General features: G+C 40.9%; 1 protein-coding gene across 5 annotated transcripts in view; it reads left to right on the forward strand.

Moving 5' to 3' along the window:
* Nucleotides 1-19,644, forward strand: part of Tpk1 (thiamin pyrophosphokinase 1) — a 334,542-nt gene that overhangs the window by 248,228 nt on the left and 66,670 nt on the right. The gene's annotated exons all lie outside the window — the stretch shown is intronic.

The following is a 19,644-nucleotide window of genomic DNA, read 5'->3' on the forward strand; positions in this document are numbered from 1 at the left end:
CTTAATGTCTTCGATGGTCAAAAAGTAACCTAAGGATGAACTGACAGGCTGTCTTCTGTAGTCCCTGTACTACTGCAAACCCCACCACCATCTGAGTCATTTATGCTTTTCTCCTGTGTTGCTTAGAGCCTAACTTTGACTTGTTTTGTTGATGACTTACGATGGCCCAGCATCTCTGCTATAACTATATGGGACATTTGTATAACTTCTTGGAGAAAATAGTATCAAAGTCTTTGCTCGTCTACTAATTAAGCTGTTCCCTTTGGCCTGGACTCTGAGTCCTTCACATGCTCTAGTTATGAGTCCTACATCAGATATTTGGCTTACAGATACTTTCTTAGAATTCTTTCCTTGTATTTTTATTTCCTAAAACTTAACTAACTAAATTAATTCTGATGAAGTCAGTTTTTCTTTTTGTCTTATGCCTCCTGATGCCATGGCTGTGATGTCCAACTTCTTTCTTGATTTATGTACAAGAGCTACACTTTACTTTTTAGAAGTAGGTAAAGTTCTGAAGTTGTAAGTGGTTTTCATAGTCAAACCTTTGAGCTCTCACAGATTAGCTTCTGTTATTAAATATTTAAATGTTTTTCAAAAATTATGAGCTACATTAAGCTATTCAAAAACTTCCTGACTTGAAAAATAAAACAGAATGTTTATTCAATAAATGTTGATGCACCCTTCAAAAAAAAGAAAAGGAAAAACTGCCAGACATGGAATCACTCAGCCATGATTAACCACGGTCTATTTCAGGCTGTATAAGAAATATGTACCACACCATGTCATTCTTTTCTAACATGTTTACCATTGAAATAGTTTGAAGATAAAAAAGATTATTTTTAAGTCCTTTCTATGAGTCAGTGATGAAATAATTAGGAAAACTGGAACTGCTTTGAAACACATCTATAGACTTGTCAGTTTGAAAAGAAAGCAGGCCTCCTTCCTACTTATAAGTGTGTAATGGCTTTGAAGCTGTTCAGCTGAAGCTAGCATGAGCTCCATTAGAAGTCTTTTAAAAACATTGCAACCTAAATCAACTGTTTCAGTTCCTACATTTCCCATTACTTACAAAGATCCTAAGTAGACAGCAGTAAGCTCTCTTCCAGATCTAGTGCTGACCACATTTTCCAGTGCTGGCACGAGGAAGGATAAAACACCAAGCCAAGAAACAGATGGGGAGAGGTGTTGTAGCCCAGGATGCTAGTCCTGATGGAAATGGGAATCATACGTCCAAGTATAGTTCCCCTAAGCTCTTTAGAATACCTTTCATCCTCTAGTTCCCACAGCACTATGTACATGCTGAAGGATATAATGTTTGATCTTGCCTAAATGCAATATGCCATTATCCATTGTTTAGTTATAAGTGGCTTTGAGTTTTGAAATAATTGTTTTTCTCTACATCTTTATGATAATAAATGAAAAACTGCAGGGCACGATGGGGCACATCTGTAATCCCTAGCATTCAGGCATCTAAGGCAGGATGATTGCCACTAGTGTGGGGCCAGACTGGACTACCTAACTAGTATCGGGCAAGTTAAGAGTTAGATTGCCTCAAAATGCAGCCAATACCCAGCAACTTCTTAGCATATGCAAAGAGATAGAACTGAAATTATCAATCAAGAAAATTCTTGTTCTAGGGACTTCTAACATGGGTTATAGTTAAAAACAACAGAGTAAGTATGGTGGTATATGTTGACAACAGAGAAGTGGGTTGATTTTGTTCACAGATGCCCCTGTTTTACTCAGTTCTGCACTCTGGTAGGTCACCATTGTTCTGTCACAGCTGCAGAGGAGGCTCCAACTCTGAGAAGAAAGAAAGAAAGAGCTACAGTAGCTTAGTCCTCAGTCCTTCTCGCATCAGTGAGAATAAGCAACTTCTCTTGTGGGCACCCCCATAGTCAACTGGTTTCATGCTTTATGCTTTTACCTGCCCATCTAACTCACTTTAAGGTCTGGTGCCACAGGTTCTAAAAGTAGTCTAATATATCTGTTACCACTCTGCAAACCCACACATCACATTTTCACATTTTAAAAAGAATGAAAGATACCTATGTATCATCTTGAAGAACTGAAACTTTCCAAATAGTAGTTTTATTGCCTAGCTGGAGAGAGGGCTCAGGGTAAGAGCTCTTACTTCTCTTGCAGAAGACCTGGATTTAATGGCCAGCAGCTACATATGGTGGCCCCTACCACCTGGAACTGCAGTTCTGGGAGATCTGATGTCCTCTTTGGCCTCCACGGGCACCTGCATGCAGGTGGTGCACATAAACTCTGGTAGGCACACACACACACACACACACACACACACATGCACATAGATTTAAAAAGGTGAATCAGGGAAAAGATGATCAGGGACTGATAATATTCCATGAATGAGCAATTCCAGGGCAAAGGAAGTAGAAGTAGCAAAGTATGAAGCCAATATGAGAGAATAAAGAGAGAAACCATCAAAAAAAAAGTAGCAAAGTATGGAAGCAGAAGCTGCCAATCAAACAAAAACCATCATGCTTGTAATCAACAATGGGGGGGGGGGGCAGATCCTGGAGTTCATTGGCCAGCCAGCCTAACCTAACTGACAAGCCAGCAAACAAGGTGCACAACTCCTGAAAAACAAGACCTGAGGTTAACCTCTGGCCTCCAAACACATGTGCACATTCTGGCACACATCTGTCTACCTGCACACAGACAAACATGCTCATACACATCCATATACACACACAAACTGACACCTGTACACACTTGTAAACTACACACACTTAGTGTGTGATTATGTTTGCCAAACCCAATATCATAAACACTTGCTCCTGTGTGGCTGTTTAATGGTTTTTGCTCTTAGCTTTGGGTTCTAGATGTCCACTTTATGTTAATTTTTAGATATGATATGAGGTGATAATAGAGAGCCAGTATGTTGGTTCCTATAAAGGAATTAGCTGTGGTTCCAATAGGGATTGTCTGGACTCTGTAAATCACATTGTAGAGGGCACCATCTCAACCGTGTCAAATCTTCCAATCTGTGAACACAGACTGATTTTCATTTATTCAAGTCTTAACATTTTGTCCACATTTTGATGACATCGCTGAGTTAATTTTGTAGTCCTTTTGTTCCATGAATTCCCAAGTATTACTCTGTTTTTATGTTGTATGACAGAATTACTGTGATTCCATTTCATTCATATGTATCAATTGTGCATCAATTGATTTCATGTTACATTACCCTGGCTAGCTATATTAGCCAGGATTCTCTAGAGTAACAGAACTTACAGAATATGGAGAGAGAGAAAGAAAGAGACAGAGACAGAGACAGACAGACAGATATAGGTGTGTGTGTGTGTGTGTGTGTGTGTGTGTGTGTGTGTGTGTGTGTATGACTTATTAGAATGGCTTGTGGAAGGTTCAAGAATTCAGTAGTTGTTCAGTCCATGAGGCTGGATCGTTCAGCTGGTCTTCAGTATAAGCTGGAAGGCTCTATGCCAGTGAAGGAATGGACTTGCTAGCAAGGGCAAGAGTAAGTAGGCAAAGAGCGAACTTCTTCTTCCATGTCCTTTAAATAGGCTTCCAGCAGAAGGTGTGTCTTCCCCCTCAAAAGATCTGGGTCAAAGTTGTGTCTTCCCAACTCAGCTGGACAGTAGTGGCGCACGCCTGTAATCCCAGCACTCAGGAGGCAGAGGCAGGCAGATCTCTGTGAGTTTGAGGCCAGCATGGGCTACCAAGTGAGTTCCAGGAAAGGCGCAAAGCTACACAGAGAAACCCTGTCTCGAAAAAAAGTTGTGTCTTCCCAACTCAAAGATCCAGATTAGAAGTGGATCTTCCCACTTCAAATGGTTTAGTTAAGCAAAATCCCTCACAGGTGTGCCCACTCATTTTGGGGTTTTAATTATTCCAGATGTAGTCAAATTGACAACCAAAATAGCCATCACAATAACCTTTCTGAACAGTTTTTTGTGGGGTTTTTAGTGGATTCATTAGCATTTTCTTTACAGGAAAATATGTCTACAAACATGGTTTTACTTATTCTTTTGAAACCTGGATGTCTCTGATGTATTTTACTTCCCAAATGTGAAGGCTAGAACCATCCATACAAATTCTAATATAAATACAAGTAGACATCTGCCTTGGTCCCAGTCATTAGAGAAAGGCATCCTCTGTTTCACAGTATTGAGTGAATGTCTATTCATACCTGACAGAACACTGACAGCAGACCAGAGACAGTTCTACCTAATTCTCAGTTGTTAATCCAGTGAGCTTCCTGGGGTCGTTTACAGGGATGTGAGGAAGAGAGGATGAGCAGGAGCACAGGTGACGTGAGAGCAGCTGCCTCAGCAAAAAGCCAACCTCACTGTGGATGATGATTCACAAAAGCTCTGTCACTGGCATTCCCTTGGCTTTCAGGAACCTTCGGTGAGGAGTCTCCTAACCCTTGTCTATTGTGTGGAGAGAGCCTCTTGAGCCTTATATGTTTTGTGAGTTCCTGATCCTCATGCTCTATGAGCTTCTTGGATCTTAGGCACGGTCCAACCCACTTCAGGAGAGAACATCCTTTTGAAAGAAATAGCTATACTAACTCCACCCTTGATCCATCCCTTAGGGTTCATTCTGCTTCTCCTGTATGGTGTTCCCCGAGCCTTAGAAAAGATGGTGTGGGTATCCGATTAGTTTTTTGTACTTGTGGCTGAGCAATGGACCACTATGCAACAGCCACTTATCCTCAGCAGCTTGACTGATGATGAATCTCTGCAATAACCACTGTCCACTGAAAAGGAGAAGTAATAGTTGAGAGATGTAAACACGGTGTTCGGGTCCCTTTTTCTCTGATGTGACTCTCCAGTTCCCCCCTTTTAAGTGACCTTCGATGATAGGAGAATCACCTAGATAACCTATGTTACTATCACCTCAAGGTTTTTAACTTATACCCGTGTGACTCTTACCACAAATCATAGGCTCAGGACCAGAAATTGTAAGTGTACATTGAGTACAGGCTGTCAGTTCAACCTAGCATGTTAGGCTTATAATCAATGGACTTAATAGTGCTCTACAATAACATCTTTAATACAGATGTATGCCACTGCATTTTCATAATCACTCTGAAACTAGGCATGAAGATTAGATTCTTGAGAAAATCCATCTCAGTGTCGTCATTCATTATGACTCTGGGCACTAGTGGTGAAGACCACGGATTAAAAAAAAAAAAAAAAAAACTGATCTTGCGGACATGTTTCATTTGGTGAGAGTCACAGCTCCCTTTCAGCCTGATGTCTGTGACCCAAGTCTCATATTCAGTCCAGCTCAATGTATAATCTAATGCTTGGGAAACACAAGGAATCCCTTAGGCTATAGCTCCCCCTGCTTAACCATTCTCTTGTTAGCCACGTCTCTTGTTTGTGGTCTTTATTAGCCTTAGAGGCTGTTCTTATGGGAGAGGCTGGTGCTTTCTACTCAAGATGGGCAGCAGCAGTCTGAGGGTGATTAGGTGAAAAAGCAGGAGACACAAGGCTTGGCTTCCCCTTGTGAATCTGATAGACATGTGTCATTAGAATCTCAGGAGATGATCTTTTGCTTCACACATCCCATGCACACCATGAAGCAGCCTGTGAGCCGCTGACACCAGTGTCACTTTATTCCTGCCACCTCCACACATGCACACTTGTACACATGTACACACATGTACAACCATGACACAAGCTTGGATTGCCTTAGCAACTACACAGACTTTGTCTGCCACGGGCTATAGAGAGATAATAAAATGTGCACTTTTGATGAGTTCTGCAACTGGCATTTTAGGAGGATTATACTCATGTCTATTTTTTGAATACCTAGTATACTGATTTTATTTGTCAACAATAAATGAATAGAATTGATTTTTACAAATTTCTTAGTTATTAAACTCAGAATCATTCTGAAAGGTTTTCAAATACCGTGTTTATAAGCAAATTACCTTTTCAAGCATGGAAGACTAATGACTTGCAAAATATCGCAGAAGGAGTAAGTATATACACATGCGCACACACATCTCCCTGACTCGGTTCCAGTACTGTCATTTGTGTTTTAGAAGCTGAACCGGACATGAATGGTTTTTCTTCTTTAAGACCTTACCCTTTTAGGATTCTGCTGAGAACACAAAGAACCAACAATAATTTACTGTGTGTCCTCCCCATCCTGTTTTATTTTTAGAAAACACCCAACAGTCTGACAACATACATTTGTGGTGGTTGATTCTGGCCATTTAAATATGAAAACAATTAGTGGGCATTTGTAGAGAATATGACAAATGGGAGTTTGTGTGTGTGCCAGGTTTTCATTGACCTGTGTTCAGGAACACTATTCTATCTCAAGTTGGCCTCCCAGCTTGTTTAACTGAGTTGATTTTGCAGTATTTATGTGGGCAGGTTGACTGATGAGTATGACTTCGGTGGAAGCTCAAGTCCCTTTCTATTTTCCCTCCTCCACATTCCATTTTTGCACTGATTCGGATGTGGGCCCTGTGCACTCAGCCATCCAGTTAATATATCCAGACAAGAAAGCAATAACTTCAGTGATTACATGAATTGTAGAGAAAGAATCAAGGAGTGTTGTGAATAAACTTTTACTGTGGGAACAGCTCACTGGGTATAATTCTCTTCTGGGCCCAAATAATAACACTTTATATTCTGAATAGTTCTTTCACATATTCTGGCCTGTCCTTTCTCTAAACTCAATCACATAACTCAAGCTTCATATTAATGTGGAGGAGATACCATTATCCTCATCTTATAGGTGAAAAACTAAGACAGACAATACTGAATGGATTGTTCAAGTTCATATTTTCTAACTTAGTCCTTTGTGTACATGGATGAATTAATCACCCATCATTCGCTTGTCTATTTCTTTACGTTTTAGACATTATAAAGAGCCTATCTCAGAGTCTTTTCTCAAGATGAGTTTTCCCCCAAAAGGCAGAGTAGATAGAGAATAAAAAGTTTAGCAATTAAAATTATGTAGGCATCACCTAGGATATTCATTCCAAGAGCTGAACTATTAACACATAGGCCAGCATTTTGTGGATTGCACTCTAATTTACATGTAACTTAAGTTCACTGTGACAGCTCCTTACAGGAAGGATTATAAACTAAATGTTGTCATTTATCACACAGTTTCTCAGGGAAATTGTAGCAAGAATTCAAGGGGGAAACATGTATCCAGCATTCATGAAGGGAACTAACCTGTTCAAAGAGGGTTTTGTAGCTAGGATGGTTTGGCTGCAGAGCCCTTGCAGGTGGCTCTCTCAGCAGGGAGCTGCTACTGTTTCCCTAGGTTGTTTGGAGGTCAAATTGCGAGAGAGAGAGAGAGAGAGAGAGAGAGAGAGAGAGAGAGAGAGAGAGAGAGAGAGAGAGAGAGCGAGCGCTGAAAACATTTGAAGAACACCAGGCTTATATAAAAAGAAGTGGAGCTCAAGGTGGAGAGCAGGGAGTGCTAGCCCTGCAGGCTGCTTCATGGTGTGCATGGGATGTGTGAAGCAAAAGATCATCTCCTGAGATTCTAATGACACATGTCTATCAGATTCACAAGGGGAAGCCAAGTCTTGTGTCTCCTGCTTTTTCACCTAATCACCCTCAGACTGCTGCTGCCCATCTTGAGTAGAAAGCACCAGCCTCTCCCATAAGAACAGCCTCTAAGACCACAAACAAGAGACATGGCTAACAAGAGAATGGTTAAGCAGGGGGAGCTATAGCCTTGGCCTAAGGGATTCCTTGTGTTTCCCAAGCCTAAGAATGTGGGCGTTGGGGGTGATGCACATGTGTGAGTGTGTACCTGCCTACAGGCAACCCCAGTTTGTTGTGAAGTATACCTATTTTTATAATCACAAAATATATTTTGCTGTATTTCAAACAGTAATCAAGGTAAAGATTACACACAGAGCAGCTAGTAGAATACAGCAAAGAATTGCACAGAACTGTTTCCTCTCCAGACAAGAAAGTCTAATTAAACCAACTTAAGAAAGTAATGACCTCTGGCTTTGAGATTATAAAGCAGGCAAAATGACAGTGTTCCAGTGCCTCCAACCTGCTGACAAAATACTTATCTAGAGATTGTTGTTTAAATTACTTGCTGTCTCTGTTATTCCTTCCTTGAGTTTTCCTCAAAATATACTAGAAAAAAAGGAAGTATATAGATGTTTACTTCAGTTACTGATGTACAGGAAAAGTTGGCAACAGGGCTCAAGTTCCAACATAGGCACCAGTGACTTGGACAGTGCCGGGACATCACATGGGTTCTTATCACACAAAGGACCAGTGGGCGACTACTAAGGCTTCCTTCATTGTGAGAACTGGTAAACCCACAGAGAAGGGATGCACCCAGATAATCAAAGCCAGAAACTTGATTTTCTAAGAAGAAATGTCTCTCCCTAGTGTCCTGTGTGGTAGCAGTGAAAAGTTCCAGAGAAGCTGAGTCAAATGAGAGTTGGGGACCTTTATGTAAGAGTGTTGGGGGTTCATGCTGCCCTGTGTAAATTATTTGTGACTTAGTTCACTGCATGATGATGGGTTTGAAAACTGTAGACCAACCACAATGCCCTAATTATCCTACCATCTGATGCTGCATCTTGAAATAACAACTTGTCTTTTTCAGCCATCCCTAATGTGTTTATTTTCCTCATATATATATGTGTGTGTGTGTGTGTGTCTTAAGGAATGTACTCATAAAAAATTATCAAAGCAAGAAAGCTTTCTGATTTTTGTTTACATTTTCATTTATTTATTTTGTGTGTGGGTGAGTGGCCATGGCATAAATGTAAAAATCCAAGGACAACATTGTGGAGTCTTTCTCGCCTTCCATTTTGTGGATTCTGGGGCTGGAACTCAGATCCAGCAGGAACCTTTAGCTGCTAAGCCATTTAACTGGCTTTCTAGTTGGGTTTTTTTTTTTAACCAGATAAAATTGATAAGCAATTTTACTTAGCTATTTAGAAAATTACTAACTTGCAGAGTATAAGTGCAATCTTTCTGGAAAGAGAAATGAGTTGTGGGCAATTTAAACTTGGCATATAATTAAGAAAGGTAAAGAATGAGACCTGTCTTGGCTTCATTGACTTGTGTCTTACCAAAGGCAGGTTCTCTATAAGGACAAAGGTATTTTAGTTTCTAGTGCATCACATGGTATGTGCTGATTGCAATGGGAACTAAGTACATAGGACTCACCTCTATGGGTAGAACCATTACAAAACTTGTGTATGGTGGGAGGTCAGGCTTTTTTCGTGTAGAGCTAAAAGAATAAAGATAGAAGTGGCCCTAGTAAGCTTCTCCTCTTTATTTGATGCTCCTGTAATCGTAATGTGAATATAAATAGTCATCACCTTCCTCATCATCCACTGCTGTCTGAAATGAGTAAGTGGACTATTTCAAAATCTTTTTAAATCTTTTTTTTTTTTTTTTTTTTTTTTTTTTTTGGTTTTTCGAGACAGGGTTTCTCTGTCTTTGCTTTGCGCCTTTCCTGGAACTCACTTGGTAGCCCAGGCTGGCCTCAAACTCACAGAGATCCGCCTGTCTCTGCCTCCCGAGTGCTGGGATTAAAGGCGTGCGCCACCACCGCCTGGCAAAATCTTTTTAATCTTTTGCATTATTCTTTGTATTTTACCTTAATTGGTATAAATGTACTGTTTTGTTCTGTCCTCCCAGGAGCCTGTTGAAGCATTTGATATTCAGCATCATGAGTCACCATCCCCCCACCCCCACTATACTTCATAACTCTATCTCTGGTTTTACTAGAATATGCTTCCCTTTAACAGCTCCACTAGTTTCAAAGGCCATTTAAAATCAAACTGTAACAAATCATGGTGTTCCTTATCAAGGGAAACATTTTCTTTCTTTTCAATTCTTAGTCCATGCAACTTTTCAGAATCTATGACCATTAGTGTCCTCCTCTGTACATGCTTCCTGTTTGTAGCTGGAGTTTTCTCCAGTCTTGCCTGGCCCACAGTCAGGACAAATCTCTTTCACCCGCCAGTCCCATAGCGGCTCAGACCCAACCGAGTAAACACAGAGACGCTTACATTATTTAAACTGTTTGGCCTAATGGCTCAGGCTTCTAGCTATCTAGTTCTTACATCTTAAATTAACCCATTTCTATAAATCTATACCTTGCCACATGGCTTGTGGCTTACCAGTATCTTACATGTTGGTACTCATGGCAGTGGCTGGCAGCGTCTCCTGACTCAGCCTTCCTGTTCCCAGAATTCTCTTCTCTGCTTGTTCTGCCTAGTCTTCCTGCCTGGCTACTGGCCAATCAGCATTTTATTTATACAGAACGATAGCCACAGCACCTGTTCTTTTAGTAGAGTGAATTTTCCTTGGATCGGATGCCAATGCTGGTCTCCTCCTACTTATCTGCACTAGTGCCATGCCTAACTCTTGTAATTAACAACATTTTTAAATGAGCAAGTGCATCTTACCTACATGAATTTTATAATGAGACAGAGTCAATGGCACTATGGCAAAAAGTAATGAAGCAGAAGTTCATTACCAAAAACCACAAAAGCAATTAGGATAATGAGGAATGGGTTGAATTCTAAGTGTGGAAATTCTTGCATACCCTGCCAGGAGTTGATAGAGTTTAAAGTTATGTGACTAGAATGTGAGATATGTGTGGACATGTGCATGTTTGCATGTATATATGCATGTGTTTGTGTGTATGTATATGCATGCATTACTAGTCAAAGCATGAGTCAGTGTCTAAAACATTTCATTAAATTCTGCTTTCAAATGTTGAAAATACCAAACACACATTTGAGGGCAAATATAAAAATAAAGGATAATGAAATCAGTTTTCTCAATAGTAGTTCTTTATTCCTGAAACCTCTAATATTTGCCTAGTAAAAACATAGAAAACAGAAACCCTCAACATACTCTGTTTGCTATGGGGCATTAATGATGAGGAAATATTGGGGTGTCTTTGGGAGTAAGGAAGTTTTTCTTAGTTTTTGATGAGCTTGGCTTACAGGACTGTGGTCCTAGAAAACTCAGCCACCAAAACTGCCCTAGCCAGTGGCTTTCGGGTTCTCCTCTCTTGAATCTTGCAGAAGGAAATTCAGAGAACACACTGGGTGGGTTTTAGAAAGACATTTACTACAGATCTGTAAGTAGGTGCCTAAGAATGAAAGAGCAGGGAGAGATCGCTTGGAAGTCCTACAATGCAGGTTGGGGCTCATCCTGAGGAAATAGGGAGCCATAGTGCTGCTAGACTAGGGCTTTTTACAACATTTAATAAGAAACTAGGGGAGGGTTGAGCTGGTTAGCTGATTGCACCCAGCCAGGTGTCCATCTGCCTCCCCTCAGTTCCAGTCAGGTCCTCATGTACAGCCTCTAGGGTAAGAGGTAACAAGGGAACAGGAACCAGAGCTCAGAAATGCTGGTGGGGTCCCTGCCCTTGCTGTCCTGGTTTGATTTCCTAATCTCATTAACTGCGTTGTATCAGTGTAAACATTGGCTTTGCCTTTGTTGCCATCATTTTGTCTACTGTGTCCACTTGACAAGGTTATACCTTGTTTACAGATCTTTTGGTTGTACTTCCAGTCCTACTTAACAACATCCATAGTAATGATCCCTGACATTGATTGACAGTGGGGCTGCTTATCTGGGTTGTCCTTTCTCTTCATAGAATAAGGTTCATGGGGAACTTTACTCATTTCCCTAGCACAGTCAACTGGGGAAATAACTAATAATGTGGCATTTAGCCTTGGGAAACAGATTGACAGGTGAGTAAGGAAGGGTAGAGATCATGTAAAAGGAAAAAATGGAACGTGAAATGAGGCAGGAAGAGGGAAAGTTCTTCCAGGTTTGCTAGGGGGAAGCCATCACTGGAAGAGGGGGCTCGTGATTTGAATGAGATGGAAAAGAGTTCGAGTAAGTGATTTTTACTGATGAGGTATTTAAGTTACTCTTGGTAACACAGAGAAGTAGCAGCATTTTAAGAACAGAAGGCAGTGCACACATAAGAACAAGCCATTCAGAGTCCCAGCACTGATGGCAGTGGATAATGGCTAGGGGAAAGAGAATCTTTTTTCTTAAGGGATTTAGCCACTAGGGTAGTAGGGTGCATGCTCCAGGGAATGGCACTGCACCTATATGCACACAGGGACATCATTAATTGGATGATTCAGTGGTTTGTTTAAAAAAAAAATAGGACAAGAAGTTTGGAGGTGAACATTTGGTTAGAGTTGGGAGAGGAAATTGGAAAGTAAATAGGATTAATATCCATAACATGCAAGCATGATAATCTCAAAGAAGAAATTAAAAAAAATCTTTTGTAAAAAGAACTGATCTGATTTCTATTATTTAGAGGTTTGGGGGGCATTTCACATAGACGAAAAGTACAATGACAGTATATTATACTTTTAATAGAACCACATTGGTTATAGCAGAAGATGTAAGCACATGGAGATTCCTCTACTGAGGTCTAGGGCAGTGCTTCCATGAGTATAGTGCTTGCCACACGAGCATGAGAATATGAATTTGGGTTCTAGAACCCCACATAAAGCTGATGGTAGTACATGTCTGTAATCCCAGTATTTCTAAAACACAATGGGAGATTGGGAATGGGCAGTTGCCCAAAACCCATAGGCCCAGATGTCCTGGCATATGCAAGGTGGAAGAGGAGAAACAACCTCTGACATTTTTCCCTGCACTATGTGCCATGACACTTGCATGCCTGTGTACACAAACACACACACACACACACACACACACACACACACACACACTGTTTATACATACATATTTAATTTAAATTTGTAGAGGTGTAGAAGATGGCACTATAAATGGCATGCATATTTATCAATAAGTGGAGCGAGGCAACTGCCATATCAGTCATTATTCTCTAACAAACTGAAAACAAATTTGTCACACCAAAGTTAACAAATATATTTTTCCCACACTATTCTCAACAACAACAACAAAATGTCCATCTTCTCTTGGCCTGATCTGAGCCTCTTTGTTTGGGAGTGGGGGCTGTTGTTGGTTTGTTTTCTTTTCTTCTGTGTTCTTGAGACCCATCATACCTATACAAATCTGAATGTCACTGCTTGTCAAGCATACATTCCCATCCTATCCCTCTTAGCTTTTCCCATGTGCGCCGAGATGTCTGGAATATAATCTTCCATCTGCTTTGTGTATAACTTACCCCTTCTGCTCATAGAATACCTGCTTTAGGCCGGGCGGTGGTGGCGCACGCCTTTAATCCCAGCACTCGGGAGGCAGAGGCAGGCGGATCTCTATGAGTTCGAGGCCAGCCTGGAAGTGAGTCCTAGGAAAGGTGCAAAGCTACACAGAGAAACCCTGTCTCGAAACCCCCCCCCCAAAAAAAGAATACCTGCTTTAGAGTTGTTGCTGAGTAAACTTTTATCAAAAGACTTGTGCACAAAGGATGTATCATGTAACATGATGATCAAGCAAACATAATGGCTATTGTCCTATCAGGTTTATCCCCTACCCCATTAGCAAACCATCATCTAGATACTTGCCATGATTGAAAGCCTCGGATTCATTCTCCCTTTTCTCCCTACCTTCTCTTCCAGGACTTCAGCCTGATCTGAGTCCAGATTGTCTTCTTTTTGAGTACTGTTGGATCACTTGTTTAACCATGCTTTGTAAAGCAGTACAGATCTTTCTAAACCTAAAGTAATGGCCTACCACTCCCAGTTTGAAGCCTTCCAGTACATTTCCCTCATACTTAAAATAAGAGGCACATTCTTGCCTGTGTCTCACCTATCCAAATTGGTTGCCAAACCTGTCAGTTTATGAACGCATCTTACCTTTTAGTCTCTGCCTAAGGCCTGTAGACTCTGTCTAGGATCCTATTCCTGGGGCCTTCTAGTATACCTTCCACACTGTTCTATTTGATGTTACTTTGAGGAAGGAGCCGTTCTGGTGTAAGTCTGACTAGGCATGGAGCCCTCCCCTGCAGAGCACTCTCCATCCCTTCTCCCTCTTTTTTTTTTTCATTGTTGAAATCATCACTATTTGAAAGTATCATATGAAATGTAGACTGTCTTGTCTTCTTCTCACCAAAAGGTAAATTTGAGGAGATCACCACCATTTGGTTCTCTACTGTACCGGGAACTGGTGGTGTAGTTCTGAATGAGTAGGCCCTGAAAAAATACTTTCTGAGTAGTGAAGGAATCCTCAACAAAGATTCCCTCATCAGAGAAAAATACAAGCTCATGATCCTAAGAGATAACCAGATTTAATGGGTTGGGTCAGGTGGCTAACACTATTCCTAATTCATAGATTATCAGGAAAGGAGGACTCACTCAAAGTGTGGGCTTGTGAATGCCTTGCTAGAAATGCTCAAGGAGAATGATGTAGCCATAAGTTTCTTGGGTCCCATAGCTGCTCAGACCCAAGTAAACACACAGAGGCTTATATTATTTACAAACTGCATGGCCTATGGCAGGCTTCTTGCTACCTAGTTCTTATAACTTAACCCATTTCTATTTATCTGTAAGTTGCCACGTGACTGTGGCATTACCTGTACTTTCACATCTTGCTTCTTTCCTGGCGGTGCTGGTGTCTCTCTCTAGAATCTGCCTTTCTCTTTCCTTTCTCTCACCTTGGATTTCCTGCCTGCCTATAACCTGACTCAGCATAGGCCAGAGCAGCTTCTTTATTAACCAGTCATAGAAATACATATTCACAACATACAGAAAGACATCTCACAGCAGAATGAAAAGCTAAACTACTTTATTCTGGCCAGAAACAGGAATAATAGGTCATGTGCTTCACAAGAGTTGGGGTGGAAATGGTACCAAGGTATCATTGGGGGACTTAGACCAAACCCAGAGGGGTTGTAGACAGGGAATTCCTGGGGTAGAATCAGAGTGTCTCAAGTAAGTCTGAAATTATATCCTTCCTGTGAAATAATGTGACTGGCTATGATATTCCTCAGAGAGCTGACATAGCCATTGTCTTGAAAGGAACCCTGATCATCAAGGTAACACAATTCTATATGTCAAAAAAAAAAATGTTTTCCCTTAAATCCATGAGTTTCACATATCTATCAAGTCTATTATTACGATCAATTCATGTGAGTCTATTAAATTGGTAACAGAATTTATTAAGATATAAATTGAGGAAATACACTCACAATTACAGAATGGAGTAGACAGTAGAAGTCATCCTCTGATCTGACCAGGAGCGAATCCACCTCATGGGCAGGAGCAGGGAGAAGGGGCATGTGACCCTTCTCCAACTCCTTATAAGAGGTCACATACAATGGCAGGAAGCACTGCCTCCTTTGGGCCTTATAGCCCAAGGTCATGGGCAGAGCAAATTCTACTACAGTCTATTATCAGGAGACAGGGTCAGCACTTCAACCCAATAAAGTCTCTTAGAGTCATTGTCTTCCAAGTCATGCATAGTTCATGGCCAGTGCCTTGGAATGGACAGTCTATCTCATACCCTAAAGTCCACAGACTAAGTTTTCTGAATCCCACCTTTTTTTTTTTCTTTTTTGGTTTTTTAAATCTTAAAGTTTTCCCTTGTTCTCCAACCAGATATAAACTTCCATTTGCATGAATTCTCAAGTACATCTTAAGTCTCTTTAAGGGTCATGTATCTTTAAATTGTAGTATTCTGTCTAGTTGCCTTTAGTCCCCTTTCTCTAACTGTACCCAGTTTTAAAGGAAGAAGGAGGTGGTTTAAATGTTTTATTAATTGTTATGCATTGATTCACTTCCCTTTGGCTGAAATCCTCAGATCTCTGGAATTGAAGTGATGGCGAAGTTAGTATCACAGGACTTTGTAAAAGGTTCAGCAAGATGGTGCTATCTATGCATGGTGCAGAGAGAGAAGAGTATGTATTGTTATGGTGATGACTGCTATGGATACTCAAAATGTCATTCTGCAGCTAATCTAAGAGTGACCTAATCTAAATGACTATCTAATATTCTAATGTTGATGACATTCTTAAATGTTGACTGTCAGGAGCCAATGAATAAATGTAGTACCAAGAAGTCTGCAGTGAATTCAGGCCTATATCCTTAATTAAGAAAAGTTAACAGTAGAAAATCACTTCTGAATCTTATGCACAGGAAATTGAATTTCCTGATAGGTAATTTAAAATACTTTGGGAGCATAAATACACCTGAAGCACTTGAGCTGTAAGTCGGTGACTCAGAGAACAAGGGCATACAATCCTGAAATAAGCAACAGCAAATGGCCACTTAAGCTCTTAAGAGCAAATTGCAGAAAATAAATTAATTCTCTTAAATATGCATGAAACTTCTGAGTGGGGAAGGTACTGAAATGGGGCTGAGTGGTTTCTTTTGTTATGTGTGTTCAGAAGTATTAATAATGCCCCTGTTAGTGTAGTGTCCCTTTGAGTAGAACAAATCCCAGAATCTTTTCAAGTAACTTACATTATAACCAGGGAAATTCTACTGAAAGAACACATTGGCCTCATTGATTTGGAAATGTAGTGAGTAAGTTTATCATAGTTAGGATTCCAGGGGGAATGGAAAGTGGTTCTGATTACATTGTTAGAATTTTGCAAAGGCTGACATAACTTTGGAGAAACTTCTTCTAAGTTAGAAACTTACCAACAATTTTCCCTAAAATATGATTTAACCAACTTCTCCCATGCATTGTGGAACAGCAGTTTAAGATCTAAGAGTCCATGTGCTCAGCATATACTACAGGGTATATTTAGAATATTTATCAGAATTATTGCTCAATTATTTCCAGCCCTCATCAGATCTTTTCATTTTTGTTATGGGAACCACAGACACTAAAATCATGGTATTTTATGCCCTTGCATACTTAAAAGCAAATTTTATGGCTATATAATTGAATAAATAAAGGGAACGGAGCCAGGAGAGGCAGAGATGCCAGAAGCAGAAGCAGATTATCAACAAAAGGACGATAGGACTCCAAGCTGTGCTCTATTCACATGCTTGGAGGAGAGCAATTCAAGGAAATGGCTTCCGCACTGCACACACTGATTCTTGGGATGCTTTCCTTCATGGCATCATTTCATTTTGATGCCAAGGCAGTGAAGGGGAGCTTGGCAGCAGAGCAAGTACTGGAACTAAGGAAACCTACACTGTGGGCAGATAAGGCTTAGCAAAGAAACTGGCAACCCTGCCTGAGGACAAAAATAGCCAAAACAATTGCCAAGAGCCATCAAATGAGGAGAGCAAGGATATAAACTTGATTTTTTTTGGAACATGGAAAAATATTACATCTATTCTATCTGTTGTGATACAGTTGATCTTTTATAGTAGAGTAGTTTGATTGTAATTGGCCCCCATAGTCTCATAGGGAATGGCACCATTAGCAGCTGTGGCTTTGCTGTAGTGGGTATGACCTTGTTGGAGGAAGTGTGTCATTGTGGGGGCAGGCTTTGATGATGACCTTGTTGGAGGAAGTGTGTCACTGTGGGGGCAGGGCAGGCTTTGATGATGACCTTGTTGGAGGAAGTGTGTCACTGTGGGGGCAGGGCAGGATTTGATGATGACCTTGTTGGAGGAAGTGTGTCACTGTGGGGGCAGGATTTGATGATGGCCTTGTTGGAGGAAGTGTGTCACTGTGGGGGCAGGATTTGATGATGGCCTTGTTGGAGGAAGTGTGTCACTGTGGGGGCAGGCTTTGAGGTTTCCTGTGCTCAGGATACTGCCCAGTGTCTCAGTCGACTTCCTTTTGCCTTCTGATCAAAACGTAGCCTGCAGGATGCCATGCCCCCTAGCACCATGCTCCCCACTGTGATGATAATGGACTGAACCTCTGAAACTGTAAGCAAGCCCCCCCCACCCAATTAAATGTTTTTCTCTTTAAGTGTTGCCATGGTCATGGTGTCTCTTCACAGAAATACAAACTCTAAAAGACACTCTCTCAATTTGTATTATTGCAATGATTTCTATTTTACCTTGATGCTGTGAAGAGGATCAAGTTGGGCAAATTTTCCTGTTGCATTTTTTTAAAGATTACTTTATTGTACATACTGTGTTCTGCCAGCATGTATGCCTACATGCCAGAAGAAGACACCAGATCTCATTATAGATGGTCGTGAGCCACTATGTGGTTGCTGGGAATTGAACTCAGGACCTCTGGAAGAGTAGCCAGTGCTCTTAACCTCTGAGCCATATCTCCAGCCCCTTCCTGTTGCATTTTAAAACACAGCTTCTCACGTGAATACTCCAATGAAGTTTAAATAGTGTGTGTGTGTGTGTGTGTGTGTGTGTGTGTGTGTGTGTGTGTGTGTGTAAAACGAGTCTTTTTCTGTCCTGTCAGCCAGTTCCCAAATAATGACGTGGAGACTTATTGTTAATTATGAAAGAGTAGTTTTTAGCTTAGGCTTGTTTTCAACTAGCTCTTATAACCTCATTATAAGTTAACCCATATTTTTATTAATCTATCTTATACCATGTGGCTTTTTATGTCTCTCCCATTCTGTTTGTCCTACTCGTTCCAAGTCTCCATGGAGTCTCCTGCACACCTCGATTCACCCCTACTTCCTCTCTCTCTCTGCTCAGAAGTCCCACCTATACCTCATGCCTAGCTATTAGCCACTCAGCTCTGTATTAAATCAATCACAGCAATATATCTTCACACAGTGTACAGATATCCCAGAACATGTGTGTAGGTGCATGTCTGTTGTTGAACATTTCCTTTAATGTGAAAGACTCATTTGTAAGCTTTATAACATTTTCTTTGGTGGGGAACGATGGTATGTCCTGGGCACAAACAGCCTACAGAGATGACCCACTTTGAGCAGAAGTAAAGAGAAGCAGGAGCCCATTCCCAGAACCAAGACCACCATTTGAAACGATCTCGAGTATTTCTATGGCTGACTCATGCAATAGAGGAGGTGTTAAAGGAGAATGATGCTAGAACTACAAGTGGGATCCACTTATGGAGACATTTTTGTGACAGAAGTCAGGCTTGGCTCTATAGGCAATGGAAGGAATTTTTAAGCTGAAGGGATAGATGATCACCTTTGTGCCTTAACAAATGTGACTCTCAAAGGATGATATGTGCTAGAAAGAGCCCATTTTTTTATTGAACTATCTCAGTTCTGCATTTATCTGAGTAAACACTCATTTTATTTTTCAGTGCTGTCCATTATCTGAATAAAGTCTCAGAGGAAGCAATACTCACTCTTTATCAAAAAGGAATGATATACTTGGAACATTTTTTAGAAGATTGTACAGGCTGGTTTTGTCGGTCAACTTGGCACTAGCTAGAGTTACCAGAGGAAAGAGTCTCAGCTGAGGAAATGCCTCCATGAGATCCAGCTGTAAGGCATTTTCTCATTTAGTGATCAATGCGGGAGGGCCCAGCCCATGGTGGGTGGAGCCATCCCTGGTCTGGTGATCCTAGATTCTATAAAAAGATGGGCTGAGCAAGTCATGGGGAGCAAGCCAGTAAGCAGCTCCCCTCCATGGCTTCTGCATCATCTCCTTCCTCTGGATCCTGCCCTGTTTTAGTTCCTGACCTGATTTCCTTCAGTGATGAACAGCAATGCTGAAGTGTAAGCTTAATAAACCCTTTCCTCCCCACTGGCTTTTTGGTCATGATGTTTTCGCACAGCAGTAGAAACCCTAACTAAGACAAAGATCATATCTCAATTAATTACTCTTTTAAAAATGATTCTTGCTGGGCGGTGGTGGTGCACGCCTTT

Source organism: Peromyscus leucopus, chromosome 3 (genome assembly GCF_004664715.2).
Source record: "Peromyscus leucopus breed LL Stock chromosome 3, UCI_PerLeu_2.1, whole genome shotgun sequence".
Taxonomy (NCBI): domain Eukaryota; kingdom Metazoa; phylum Chordata; class Mammalia; order Rodentia; family Cricetidae; genus Peromyscus; species Peromyscus leucopus.